This window comes from Apium graveolens, chromosome 8, assembly GCF_009905375.1.
Source record: "Apium graveolens cultivar Ventura chromosome 8, ASM990537v1, whole genome shotgun sequence".
Lineage (NCBI taxonomy): Eukaryota > Viridiplantae > Streptophyta > Magnoliopsida > Apiales > Apiaceae > Apium > Apium graveolens.
The window spans coordinates 194839443-194853188 of NC_133654.1; positions in this window are offsets into that span (position 1 = coordinate 194839443).

The window sequence follows — 13746 nt, forward strand, 5'->3', positions numbered from 1 at the left end:
TGTTCGCTCTCCTACCCCACCTCAGGGATTCAGAGCCCTATGCCCTATACTAATGATGATGACGAGGATGGGATATATGCACAGGTCTACGAGGTTTACGATATATCCTCTAGCGACCCAGACTCACCTCTACCACCCCCGGCGACCATACATGTAGCTGTACACGACTGGATGGTGGCTCAGCTTAACGCTGAGATCACTGCGATATCTGCCCGTATTGTGGAGTTACGCCAGGCACTGACAGCTGAGAGAGCCATCGGACTAGGACACCCAGGGGATTTCAGAGTTGCTTCCCCAGCCATAGCCCGCAGAGAGATTGATGGGATCGAGCTCCGTACCCGGGTTCAGATGAGGATGACATCGATTGGAGGATACATCCCGGTAGTTGATGCAGAGCTGATGCTGGCAGGAGTGATGAGGAGGGTGTGTGACCTCACACGCAGTGACAGTGACTGAGGGACTATTGACTAGATATGGTCCTTGAAGAAGCCTGGGTGACTTGTCACCAATTTTGATAGGATAGCTAGTAATAGATAGCGTTCCTAGCCCTTCAGGGTATACGGCTTATGTATTTATATTTCAGTATTTAGGATAAGTAATGATGTATTATAATCAGGCATGTATGAACTCGGCTAGTTGTTTTGTCCCCCAAATATAATTGGGAGAACTTATGGAATATATATCTAGCAGTTATTAAGAAATTGATGTCCATATTACTGCACTTTATAAAAACATACTAGATAATAAATGACATGCTTACACATGAATAATTAATCCAACTGTAATAATTGCAACTAGATTGACAAATCTTCATTATCAGAACAATGCCACCCCGTAAAAGAGGAACCAGGGCACATCCCGCAGAATCGGTTAACCAACAACGGAATGAACCTGACCCTGTAGTAAATGAAGAAAGTGAAGAGGACCTAGACTATAATGAATATGATGAGGAAGAATATGTAGAAGAAGAGGCTGAGGATACCCATCAGGGAGGGAACCCCATGAATGAATTTATTGAACTGTTAAGTGCAAATCTGAACCAACAGCCTATTCCAACACAGCCACATGCTTCCCAACAGACTGCAGCCACTGCCTTTAGGGCCTTCAAATCTCTCAAACCCCCCAGAGTTTCAAGGATCTGCCGACCCCATTGAAGCACGGGCCTGGCTCAAAGAGATAGAAAAGTCCTTCGAGATACTAGGTGTAGAGGAACGACACAAGACCATTTTCGCTTCTTACATGCCGAAAGGAGAAGCTAACTACTGGTGGGAGTCCAAACGAAACCTAGAGACTGATGTTTTGATCCCATGGGATAGATTTACCCAACTGTTCTTAGACAAGTATTTCCCTAAGTTTAGGGAGACCCAGATGAAGATTAAGTTTCTGGAGTTGAAACAGGATAAGATGACTGTGGCAGAATATGAGGCCAAGTTTATTGAGTTATCGAGATTTGTGCCGGAGTTTGTGAATACCGAAGAAAAGAAAGCGCGAAGGTTTCAGCTTGGTCTAAAATAATGGATCCAAAACTGAGTGGTGGTGTTAGAACTGACAGACTATGCCACCTTAGTGCATAAAGCCTCGATTATTGAAGCTGGTAGTGAGCAAAGTGTGAAGGAAAACGAAAATAGGAAGAGGAAGATAGGAAGCCAAGGAATAGGAACTGGGAACAGGAGCCTTACAAGCAGGTTCGTCAGGGGAGTGGTGTCCCAACCTGCACGAGGCCCCAGATTCAGAAGAGACCCAAGTGAAAGTGTTGGCCAGGGTTGCAGATAATCTAGGGCAACATTTCATAGCCAACCCCGCGCCCCAATACCGGAGTGTCAAACCTGTAAGAGGAGACACCTTGGAGTGTGCAGCCAGGTGAGAGCCTCTTTGAAATGCTATAGGTGTGGTCAAACCGGACACCTTGCAAACAACTGCAACCAACCCAGCGTAACATGTTTCCAATGTGGGAAAGTAGGACACATGAGGAAGGATTGCCCGATACTGAAGCCCTAGCCTCAGGGATGAGCAGAGCTACATCTAACCAACCCCCAGCTGCTAGGACCTTCAACATGACTGTTCAGGATGCTGTCCGAAACACTAACGTGATAGTAGGTACCCTTTTGTTAAATTCCGAGCATGCAAGTGTCATATTTGATTCTGGAGCAACCAAGTCATTTATATCTCAAAATTTTGCTAAAAAGTTAAAACTTAACGCCGTACCCTTACGTGAAGTATTAGAAGTGGAAATAGCAAACAAAGAAATAATCCTTGTGAAACAAGTACACCCTAAGTGCAAGTTGAAACTAGAAGGGAAGGTCTTCGAGTTTGATCTAATCCCGTTTGTATTGGGAGGATTCGATGTAATCTTAGGGATGGATTGGTTATCCAGTAATGGAGCGCAAATAGATTGTGAACGGAAGAGGGTAAAGATAAGAGTGCAAAATAAAAAAGAAATAGTGTTTAAAGGTCAACGACAGAACCGGAAATTTCTGACCATGCCACAGGAAAAAAGATACCAAGAAGGAAGTCCCTATTATACTGAGATGAAGGAATTAGCTTCTCAACTGCAAAAATTATTAGATAATAGAATGATAAGACCCAGTATGTCGCCATGAGGAGTGCCAGTACTGTTCGTAAAGAAAAAGGACGGCAGTATAAGATTATGCATAGACTATCGAGAATTGAATAAGCTGACTATTAAGAATAGGTACCCTCTCCCCAGGATTAATGACCTATTCGACCAACTCAAGGGAGCTGTACATTTTTCCAAAATAGATTTGAGAACAGGATATCACCAATTAAAAATCAAACGTGAGGATATATCGAAGACTGCTTTTCGCACTAGGTATGGGCACTATGAGTTCTTAGTAATGTCGTTTGGGCTAACTAATGCACCCGCAGCCTTTATGGATTTGATGAACAGAGTGTTTACCTAGATATATGCGTGATAGTTTTTATAGATGATATTCTGATCTACTCAAAGACATAGCAAGAACATGCAGAACATTTGAGGATAGTCTTAAAAATCTTAAGGAATGAGAAATTATATGCCAAGTTCTCGAAGTGCGAGTTTTGGTTAAGAGACGTTCAGTTCTTAGGACATGTCGTGAGTCGAAAAGGAGTTTTAGTTGACCCTGCCAAAATAGAGGCCGTATCCAATTGGGAAAGACCAACTACCCCAACAGAGGTTAGGAGTTATGTGGGTTTAGCAGGATATTACCGAAGATTCATGCAGGATTTTGCTAAGATAGCCGGTCCACTGACTAGACTTACCCGGAAGACAGAAAAGTTCGTATGGATAGAAAAATGTGAGGAAAGCTTTCAGGAACTTAAAAGGAGACTGGTATCGGCACCAGTGCTCGCTCTTTCCGATGGAAAGGGAGACTTTGTGATATACAGCGACGCATCGCTTAAAGGATTAGGATGTGTACTGATGCAGCACGGCAAAGTTGTAGCGTATTCCTCTCGACAATTGAAGAAGTATGAGAGCAGATACCTGACGCATGATCTAGAATTAGCAGCCATAGTGTTTGCCCTAAAAATTTGGAGACACTACCTATACGGTGAAAAATGCGAGATCTACACAGACCATAAAAGCCTCAAATATATTTTCACTCAGAAGGAACTGAATATGAGACATAGGAGATGGTTAGAGTTGATTAAGGACTACGACTGTGAAATTTTGTATCACCGGGGTAAAGCCAATGTGGAAATGACGCCCTTAGTAGGAATGAAAATGGGAGCATATAGCCATGGATTTTATGACCGGCCTTACCAAGAAAAAAGACCAATCACGACGCCATATGGGTTATCATAAATAGATTGACCAAGTCCGCACACTTCCTACTAATCAACGAAAGGTACACCGTAGATAAGTTGGTGGATATTTACTTGAAGGAAATTGTAGTGAGACACGGCGTTCCTGTAGCCATAGTGTCAGATAGGGGACCAAGGTTTAATTCCCAATTTTGGAGAAGCTTCCAGGAATGTGTAGGCACCAGACTAAACATGAGTACCGCTTACCACCCCCAGACTGATGGACAAAGCGAAAGGACTATTCAGACCCTAGAAGATATGCTACGAGTATGTGCCATTGATTTCAAAGGAAATTAGAATGACCACTTACCCCTGATCGAATTTTCTTACAATAATAGCTATCACACTAGCATAGGAATGCCCCCGTATGAAGCTCTTTACGGAAGGAGATGTCGCTCTCCGCTATGTTGGGATGAAGTTGGAGAACACAAGATATTAGGACCAGAGTTAGTCCAACAGACCATGGAAATGGTGGGACTCATCAGGAAAAGACTAGTAGCAGCTCAGGACAGACAAAAGAAGTATGCCGACCAGACTAGGAAGGATAGGGAATATGAAGTAGGAGATTCTGTGCTATTAAAGGTATCTCCGTGGAAAGGAGTGATGAGATTTGGGAAGAAAGGGAAGCTGAGTCCCAGATTCATAGGACCCTTTGAAATTTTGAGGAGAATAGGACCTTTAGCTTACGAGCTCGCCTTGCCTCATAATCTGCAACAAGTGCACAACGTGTTCCACGTGTCCATGTTAAGGAAGTACCATACAGATGCACGACATGTAATAGAATATGAGCAGGTAGATTTACAACCAGACCTGACCTATATCGAAGAACTAGTAAGGATAATGGACCAAAAAGAACAAGTGCTGAGGAACAAGACTGTGAAGCTAGTTAGAATCTTGTGGAGGAATCAAAATGTCGAGGAGTCAACTTGGGAACTTGAAGACGCAATAAGGAATAGATACCCCCACTTATTTTCTAATTAATTCTGGGACGGAATCCTTGTTAGAGGGGAAGACTGTAATAACTCAAATTTTTGAGACCTTGTAAAACGTTTAATGAATAGTAACCCTGACGGACGGGAAAACACTTTTGAGCCCACGCTATGCAGTGCGTGAGAAAATGAGTTTCGGAGTTGATATTATGATTATACGTACCAAATGAGTGTACATAAACGCTATTAGTTTTCGAAGAAAACGAACTTTAAAAAATGACCATATTTACGACTCATCGAGGATTACGGGAATCCCAATATAATTACAAGACTAAAACTCTACGGATTTATATCCAAGTATGATAATTCAAAACATAAGGAATAAATGCGAAAGAAATTACATCGCGAACCATTTACGAGGAAGTATTACGAAAATGTTTAAGCGACCGAGCGAACGCGTAAACGATTAAATAAATGTAACGCACTAACTAACCATGGTAAGAAAGTAGCCATACTTACTTTATCAAATAGTGAGCTAGATATAGGATAATCAACCAAGGCTAATGAAATAGTAAGCTAAGGATGCTAAAATAAGTAGCTTAGCTTGTAAACTATGAAGCTACTTAGATTTGTCCATGGATTTGGCAACAAGAATAAAACTAGGATTATAAAATAGATAATATCAAATTAATATAAGATATCACGAACATAATTTCCTAGAAGGAACCAAGGAAGCAAGCATAAAAACACTTCTTTTCTCCCCATTTCTTCCATTCGGCTTCTTCTTCTTCACCAAGGAATTCAAAATCAAATCTCCGAGTTCTAGCCATGGATAAATCCTCCCATTCATTCTCAAGCTTCCTAACAACCAAACTAAGGTAAGATAATTATTTGATCTCTTTTTATCAAGGTTTGATGGGTGAAATAAAATCAAGAAAGTTGCTAGTGAATAGTATGAATATCTTCTTTGGTTTCTTGATTTCAATGGTGGTTTTAGGTTCCAAAAACCATACCAAGCACTCCCAAGACTCCAACATCCTCAAGAAAACATCTCAAGCTTTCAAGGAAGGTAAAAATCTTGGACCCAACTTTATTTAAGATTTAAATTCAAGATCCTTTTAGTATGTAGTTATAAACCTAGTTTTAGTGGTGATATTATTAAGATCTTGATGTTTAGTTAAGTAGATTTAAGGTTGATTGTTATTGCCTCAAGAATATAATATTCTTGAGAGGATTAAGTGTGTTGATGATTATATGGTGATTGTTGGTGGTAGTATAAAGATTTAAGGCATAAACGAAACTCCGATCATAAACATAATCTCGTTAAAACGAACAAAATGTAACTTTAAGTTTCTGCAGAAAGTCCCGAAGACATAAACTATAGTTTCTTGAAAACTAACCCTTGATTATAATAGAAAATATTATTAGAATCTTTTAGGCACTTGAATCGCTTGATTCCGATTTACGGATCAAAAGTTATGACCATTTTACCAAAAGTGATTTATGCGACAAAAACTGCTACGAATTACGAACTTTAAAAATATAAAGGATCGACTTAAAAGTGTTCATAAATCATGAAATATTTACAAAGAGCAGAATATTGAGTTTCCTAAATTCCATAAAAATTTCAAGTGAAAATAATGAATTTTCAGTTTTATAAAAATATCGGAGCCGAGACCGCGCAATTAGAAACCGTAAGATCCATAAGCGGAGCCGACGACGAAAATGAAAATGAACTTAAGATTCTTTGAAAAATAAAGCGACCATGATGTGAATAAGGACTTAAAGGAATAATAAGGATAAAACAAGTTGAGAGGGTGCGTAATAATTAGCGCATGAGTGCGGGTAGCCGTAAATTAGAACGGGACCTAACGAAGTGAATTATGTTATAATTATAGATTTCCGAGCGGAACCTAGAGCATCCTCCACCTCAAGATACCCAGGCCAGTTTACGAACCCAACTCCACTTATTTTTGTATTATGAAAGGATTGTTTTATTATCATTGCATAAATACCATGTTTGCCATGATACATAGTTATTGAATTTTTGCATAATATAGCGATGTTGTACGATAAGTATATATATCGTAAAATATTTATTTCCGCTTTAAGGGTGATGTATAATTATAAAACCGAGAGTCGGTCGGGATTTTATGATGAAAATCCGGGAATCATTCCAGTGATATTAGGACAATTACAAGTCCATAATAATACATTTTAAAGGGACTCAGTGTCCACTTAAGAAACATTAAAATACCTCGAACTTTTATTAAAACGATTTCTCAACGATCATATTCCCTCAACTATATTTTATTATTCGAACAATAAATATTATATACATATTCCTTTATTATGGGAGAAGTATACTCCAACGATTATTTATTTCAAACCCGATTAAACATTAAAGATTATTGATTGCGTAGACATAAACTAGTTTAGGAATAGTATTTTAAATATTCTTTTAAAGAGTAAACTCATTCGAGGTTAATTATTTATCGATTATCATTTAATTATTTATTATTCATTAAAGGGTTTATTTATGATTTAAAAATCATAGATCCTAGTTTAAAATACTTTATGATTTTCAGAAAAATCGTTCGAATAATTTCAGAACGTCGGAGAATATTATCTCGACTTATTTAAATATTTTGAATATAGTTTCAAAATAAACTCCCCCTTATATAACAAATATGTTGACAATAGTCAACTCACATCCTTAGTACTTCCTCCAAAAAATTTTGGAAGTATATATATATACGTACATATCCAAGTGTACCTATCAACAAGCAATATACTTGGGGAACAATATAAGTTCCATATATATGATGGGATTCTTACAAGGATAAGGAGGGGTAGACTCCAGTACTTCGTGGACTGGGGAGACTTCCAATTTACTACCACATGAGAAAGTATTTTATATACTGATGAACATGTGGAGTATGCGTACCTGAGAGGGATGGGCGCAAAACCATGTCATGAGAGGGATAGACGCGAAGTGTGTACCTGAGAGGGACGGACACAGAAAAGGCCCGAATACGGCCAGGTGATAGCCGATAATAAAAGGATATTGTTTATGTACATGTAGAAAATGTTACTTTTATCGTAGTACGAATGATCATCGTATGCGGTGGCTCCAACGAATGGTTTATTCTTCCAATTGGAATTGTGATGAAATACCGTAACCCAAGCCTAGGTACTGGGTTTACTATTAAGGTATTCGCAGGATAATAAAATCCACTAAAAAATTGTTTTTATAAGAAGGTGTGTGTCACCAAGGAAAAACTAAATTCGAATAAAATATAATTATCATATATGATGTTTTACGTAAGTTATCATACAGTCATTTTCATACTGTACATTATTATGCTGGGCATTATAGCTCACACTTGTTTTCTTAAATTGACACAACACAACAGTGAATCAAGATGCCTACCATGAGAACCACAACCAGGAAACGGGTAGGAAATGGCCAGCTGTTCCGTAGATTGTTTGGTGATGTACCACAGGTAGTCGGAATAAGCTGGATTGGTTTTCAGTTATTTTTAGTTCGGCTTATTTATAAGTATGACTTATGTAAGGTAATAAACAAGAAATGCATATTTGACCGACGGACTAGCCTTACTTAAAGGTTACTCCCCGGTAAGACTTAAATATATTTGGGTTATAATAATTATCACTTTATAGTTGATTTACTCTAGTTATGAATGGTTCATTTCCAAGATAATAACCTGTAAGTGTATGTGTGTGATTAGTATGGGGTCGTAAAATGTGAGTATATATATATTGTAGTGTGAGGTATGTGGTTTGTAGTAGTTTAGATGGCATGGCCTCCGAGATTCCTGACCCCGGATTTTGGGGTGCCACATAATTTATTATACCATGCTTTAATCGGAACCCACGGTAAAGATGAGTTCGGGTATGGGCTAATCATTATCGTGGGGTTCTAACGGATTTACTTATGGATTTTCAATAGTCAATTTGTTTCGATACCTTAGTGTGTGGTGATTGTATGATATCCTAGTATTGGTTGTGCTTATTCGTCTTATGAGAGTCATGAACTTATAAGATAGCGTGTTAATCTCTATTGAAGAGAAAGTGAATAAAGGGTTTAGAACTTGCCATGCTAGCATAGGTTCATGTATTTGATATGCATGATTCGTAGGTAATTTTAACCATCTTACTTTTCCTATATAATAATGAAAGATAACTTGCACATTAAACCTTTATGTTATCAAATTCTATAGACATATACGGTCTCAATATAATTGGTGTTTATTCAGCTTTTATCTCTTTTGTGGATGTCTGGTAGTAGGGTATTCGTACAATGAAAGTTGGTGTTTACTAGTTTCGTGTTATCTGATTAGTTGTCAGCACCATTGCATGCTAAGGTTAAGAACAAAAAGGCTATTGAATGAAGTATTTAATGAAGTTCAAATCCCATGTTTGTGTCATATAAGTAAATCAACCTCAATTCTCTTAGTTAATATTATTTAGTATAATCTCTTAGTTAATCGTAGTTATAAACAATCTCAACTTGTTATCATCTTAGCATTAAATAATAACCATCTTAGCATGATATTTAAAAATTGGAGAAAAATATTGGATTTCGTTGCTAATTGTTGTGGCTAGGTGTCAATTGGCTAGTAGCCGGCTCATTTTAAATGAGTAGTCTAGGGTTGAGCGAGATGGAGCGAAACGCACTCATTCAGGAATTATTGAAAAAAGAGAAAAAAATGGAAAAAAAAAAGAAAAAGAAAAAAATTCGTGTTATGCACAATTGATCACGAGTGGGCTCTTTAATACTCGAATTATTAAGTTCTTAGGGGACTTTATGCCTAGTGACCTAAGGCTTTTATAGTCTGAAATCCACTAACCTAACACTCGCTACTTGGGTGGACCTCACTCATTGCACGGTCAAATAAGCATATTTGTATTGTTATGTGTTATGAATAAAAGCATGAATTCGTGTAATAACTCCGATAAAAGAATTGAAGTGTTGTCAGTCATTTTGAGTTTAGCATTTATTCTATTTATAACCTAGTGATTGCCTTGATGAGTAGTGAGTCATGATTATTGATCTAGTTGCGATAGTATATCATCTTAGCATTGAATAATAACCATACCATTGTTGCATAAGTGCATAAATTGAAGTTCACTGAAAAGGGTCTTTGTGGGAACGAAATAGAAATAATTATATATTACTTGCGATCGTGTATACTTGCGTGAATATTAACGCGTGTTTTCGCCCTAACACACATCTTGCTGAATCTCAACTGGTTCAATCTCTATCACATGATTCACGTTGGGATTATATTTCTTAAGCGGTGAAACATGAAAAATATTATGGAGGTTCTGTATTTACGGCGGTAACGCCAATTCATATGCCACTTTTCCAACTAGCTTGAGTATCTCGAACGGTCCAATATACCTAGGACTCAACTTTCCTTTCTTTACAAATCTGAATATGCCTTTCCATGGTGATACTTTGAATATCAATTTTTCTCCAGGTTTAAACTTCATATCTTTTCAATTTTGATCTGTGTTTCTGTCAATCCTGGGCTGCTATCAATCTTCACTAAATTAGCTTCAACTTTTATTTAGTTTGTTGTAATAACTCTGGTCTCAACAGTTTACGCTCGCCAACTTTATCCCAATATATAGGAGATCTATAGTTTCTTCCATACAACATTTCATAAGGCGGGATTCCAATACTCACATGATAGTTGTTATTATACGAAAACTCTATTAGAGGCAAATGATCATCCTAATTTCCTTTAAAATCCAATACACAAACTCTTAACATATCTTCCACTGTTTGAATACTCCTTTCACTCTTTTTGTCCCTCTGTGGATGATAAGCAGTACTCATCTTTAGCTTTGTACCTAAGTGTTCTTGAAACTATCGCCAAAATCTTGAGTTAAATCTGGGATCTCTGTCCGACACAATAGAAACTGAAATCCGTGTCTCATGACAATATCGTTCAAATATAATTTGGCCAACCTTTCCAATGAGAATCTTTCATTGATTGGTAATAAATGTGCTTAGTCAATCGATCAATAATCACCCATATTGCATTATGATTAGCTTTTGTCTTTGGTAATACCACTACAAAATCCATAACAATATGTTCCCACTTTTTTAGGGATGTCCAATGGCTGAAACAATCTGGTTGATCTCTGATGTTCTTCTTTTACCCTTTAACAAGTATAACATTTACTTATCCACTCAACAATCTCTTTCTTCATATTTGGCCACCAAAAATTCTTTTTCAAATCTTTATACATTTTTTATTTCCAAGATGAATTGAATATCTTGAATTATACGCTTCACGTAAAATATCATTCTTTAATTCTGTACCACTGGTAATCCATATTCATGAAGAAAATCTATATATACCTTTTCATCCCTCTGAGTCTTTATTTCTTCTCCAGACAACTTATCATTTTCCCAATTCTTTATCTGCTCTTGACAACGTCGAATCTTTTGTATCAGTTCGTGTTCAAACATCATTGTATAAATCACTTGATCAATTGACTCTCGTAATCGTATCTCAATTTCCATCATTTTCAATTCTTTTACTGATTCTGCTGATTCAGTTATCACGTTCAGTATTTCCTTATGACTTAGAGCATCTGCCACGATATTCGCCTTATCAGTGTGGTAATTTATAGTACAGTCATAATCTTTGATCATTTCTAACCATCTCCTTTGTCTCATATTCAATTCTTTATGAGTAACGATATACTTTAAGCTCTTATTATCCATATAAATATCACACTTTTTCCGTATAAGTAGTGTCTCCAAATCTTAAGGGCAAACACAATTGCTTCCAATTCTAAATCACGTATGGGATACTTTTGTTTGTGGGGATTTAACTGACGAGAGGCATAAGCTATTAATTTTTCATGTTGCATCAGTATATAGTCTACACCTTTATGAGAGGCATCACTATAGATTATAAAATCACCCTCTTCATCTCGTAGAACTACACGGGTGTTGACACTAACCTTTTCTTCAACTCTTAAAAACTCTCATCACATTTATCCGTCCATACAAACTTCTCATTTTTCCTGGTCAACATTGTTAAGGGAACGACTATCTTAGAAAATTTTTATACAAATTGTCGATAGTAACAAGCGAATTCTAGAAAACTTCTCACTTCAGTTGGAGTCTTTGGTCTCTCCCAATTCATTATAGCTTCAACTTTTACGGGTTCCACTATAATTCCTTCACAACTAACCACATTTCTAAGAAATTGAACTTCTTTTAAATAAAACTCATACTTTAAAATTAAACATATAACTTTTCCTTTCATAGTATTTCTAATGCTACCCCTAGATGTTTAGTGTGCTCCAATTCCGATTCAGAGTAGATCAAGATATCGTCGACAAACACAATCACAAACTTGTCAAAGTATTTCTTAAAAACTCTATTCATCAAATCCATGAAAGCAGCAGGTGCATTCGTCAATCCAAACGCCATTACTAAAAATTTATAATGCTCATATCTGGTACAAAATGTCGTCTTTGGAATATCTTTTGCCTTAATTTTTAGCTGGTGATAACCAGATCTCAAATCAATTTTCGAGAAATAAGACACACCTTTCAACTGATCAAACAAGTCATCAATTCACGGTAGAGGATACTTGTTCTTAATGGTCAACTTATTGAGTTCGCGGTAATTAATCATTAATCTCATACTCTCATCTTTTTTTGACAAACAGCACTGGCGCCCCCCCAAGGAGATACGTTAGGTCGAATGACTCCTTTATCAAGTTATTCTTGCAATTCTGTCGATAACTCTTTCATCTCAACATGTGTCATGCAATATGGAGCCTTCAAAACTGGTTCCATTCCAGGCGCCAAGTCAATCGTAAACTCGATTTCTCGGTCTGGTGGTAGTCCGAGTAATTCATCAGGAAAAATGTCAGGAAATTCATTAACGAAGAGAATTTCTTCAATTTTGGGCAGTTGCTTGCTATTTTCCACTACAGAGCTAGATAGGCCTCACATCCTTGTCTTAATAATCTCTTGGCTTGAATGATGGATAAAAAAAATTCTCTTATTTTCTTCCTCGAAATATTATCTTTTTACTATATTTGGACCTTAACCTTACTTTCTTCCCTTTACACTCAATTTGCGCGTCATGTTCCTCTAACCAATCCATTCCTAAGTTGATATCAAATTCCCCCAACTTGAACGGTATCAAGTCGATGGAGAAATGACAATCTTCTATTTCAATATCGCAACTAGGACGTATTCTATTAGCAGTAAATGTATCCAGATTTGCTACTCCAATAACCATATTATTTTTAAAGGATGTAAATCATATTTTAATTTATCCACAAAATGCTCAGATATAAAAGATCTAGTAGGTACATAATCCATTAACACTTTTTATAACGACTCGTATATTTTTGACATTATTTAAAGGTGTATTTATTGAATGATTAAATAAATAATATATATGTATGGGTTCTGTCAGCTAACTATTCTTTTATTATTAATTTTATATGATCATCGATGTTCGAGGATCATTTTTGTAATTAATTGTTGAGCTGTGTTGTTTTGTTTTATATTTAAAAGTGATTTAATTTAAGATATATTCTCAAAAATACAAGGATTATCTCTAAAATCATTTTTATTGCTTTATAATTTTATTTATTATTTTTAGGAGTTTATAAAATTTAGAAATCAATATTTTATGGATTATTTATCGTTAAATGATTTTCTGGTTTTATTTAATTACAAAATCAGTATTTAATTCTAGAATTCTTCAAAAATTACGAAACTCATATTTTATTATGATTTCAATATTCTGAGAATTTTAAAATTATTTTGGAAATTTTTGGAGTTAAATTCACCCCCGCGTTGTTTTGTTTAATCCATAAATGCAGATACGAGTTGTATTTCAAAAATGAGTTCAAAATTATGAAAAAATTATTTTAAATAACTTTTAATTATTTATAATATTTTATAAAGTATTTTGGTAATTTTCGGGTTTTAATTACCCGTG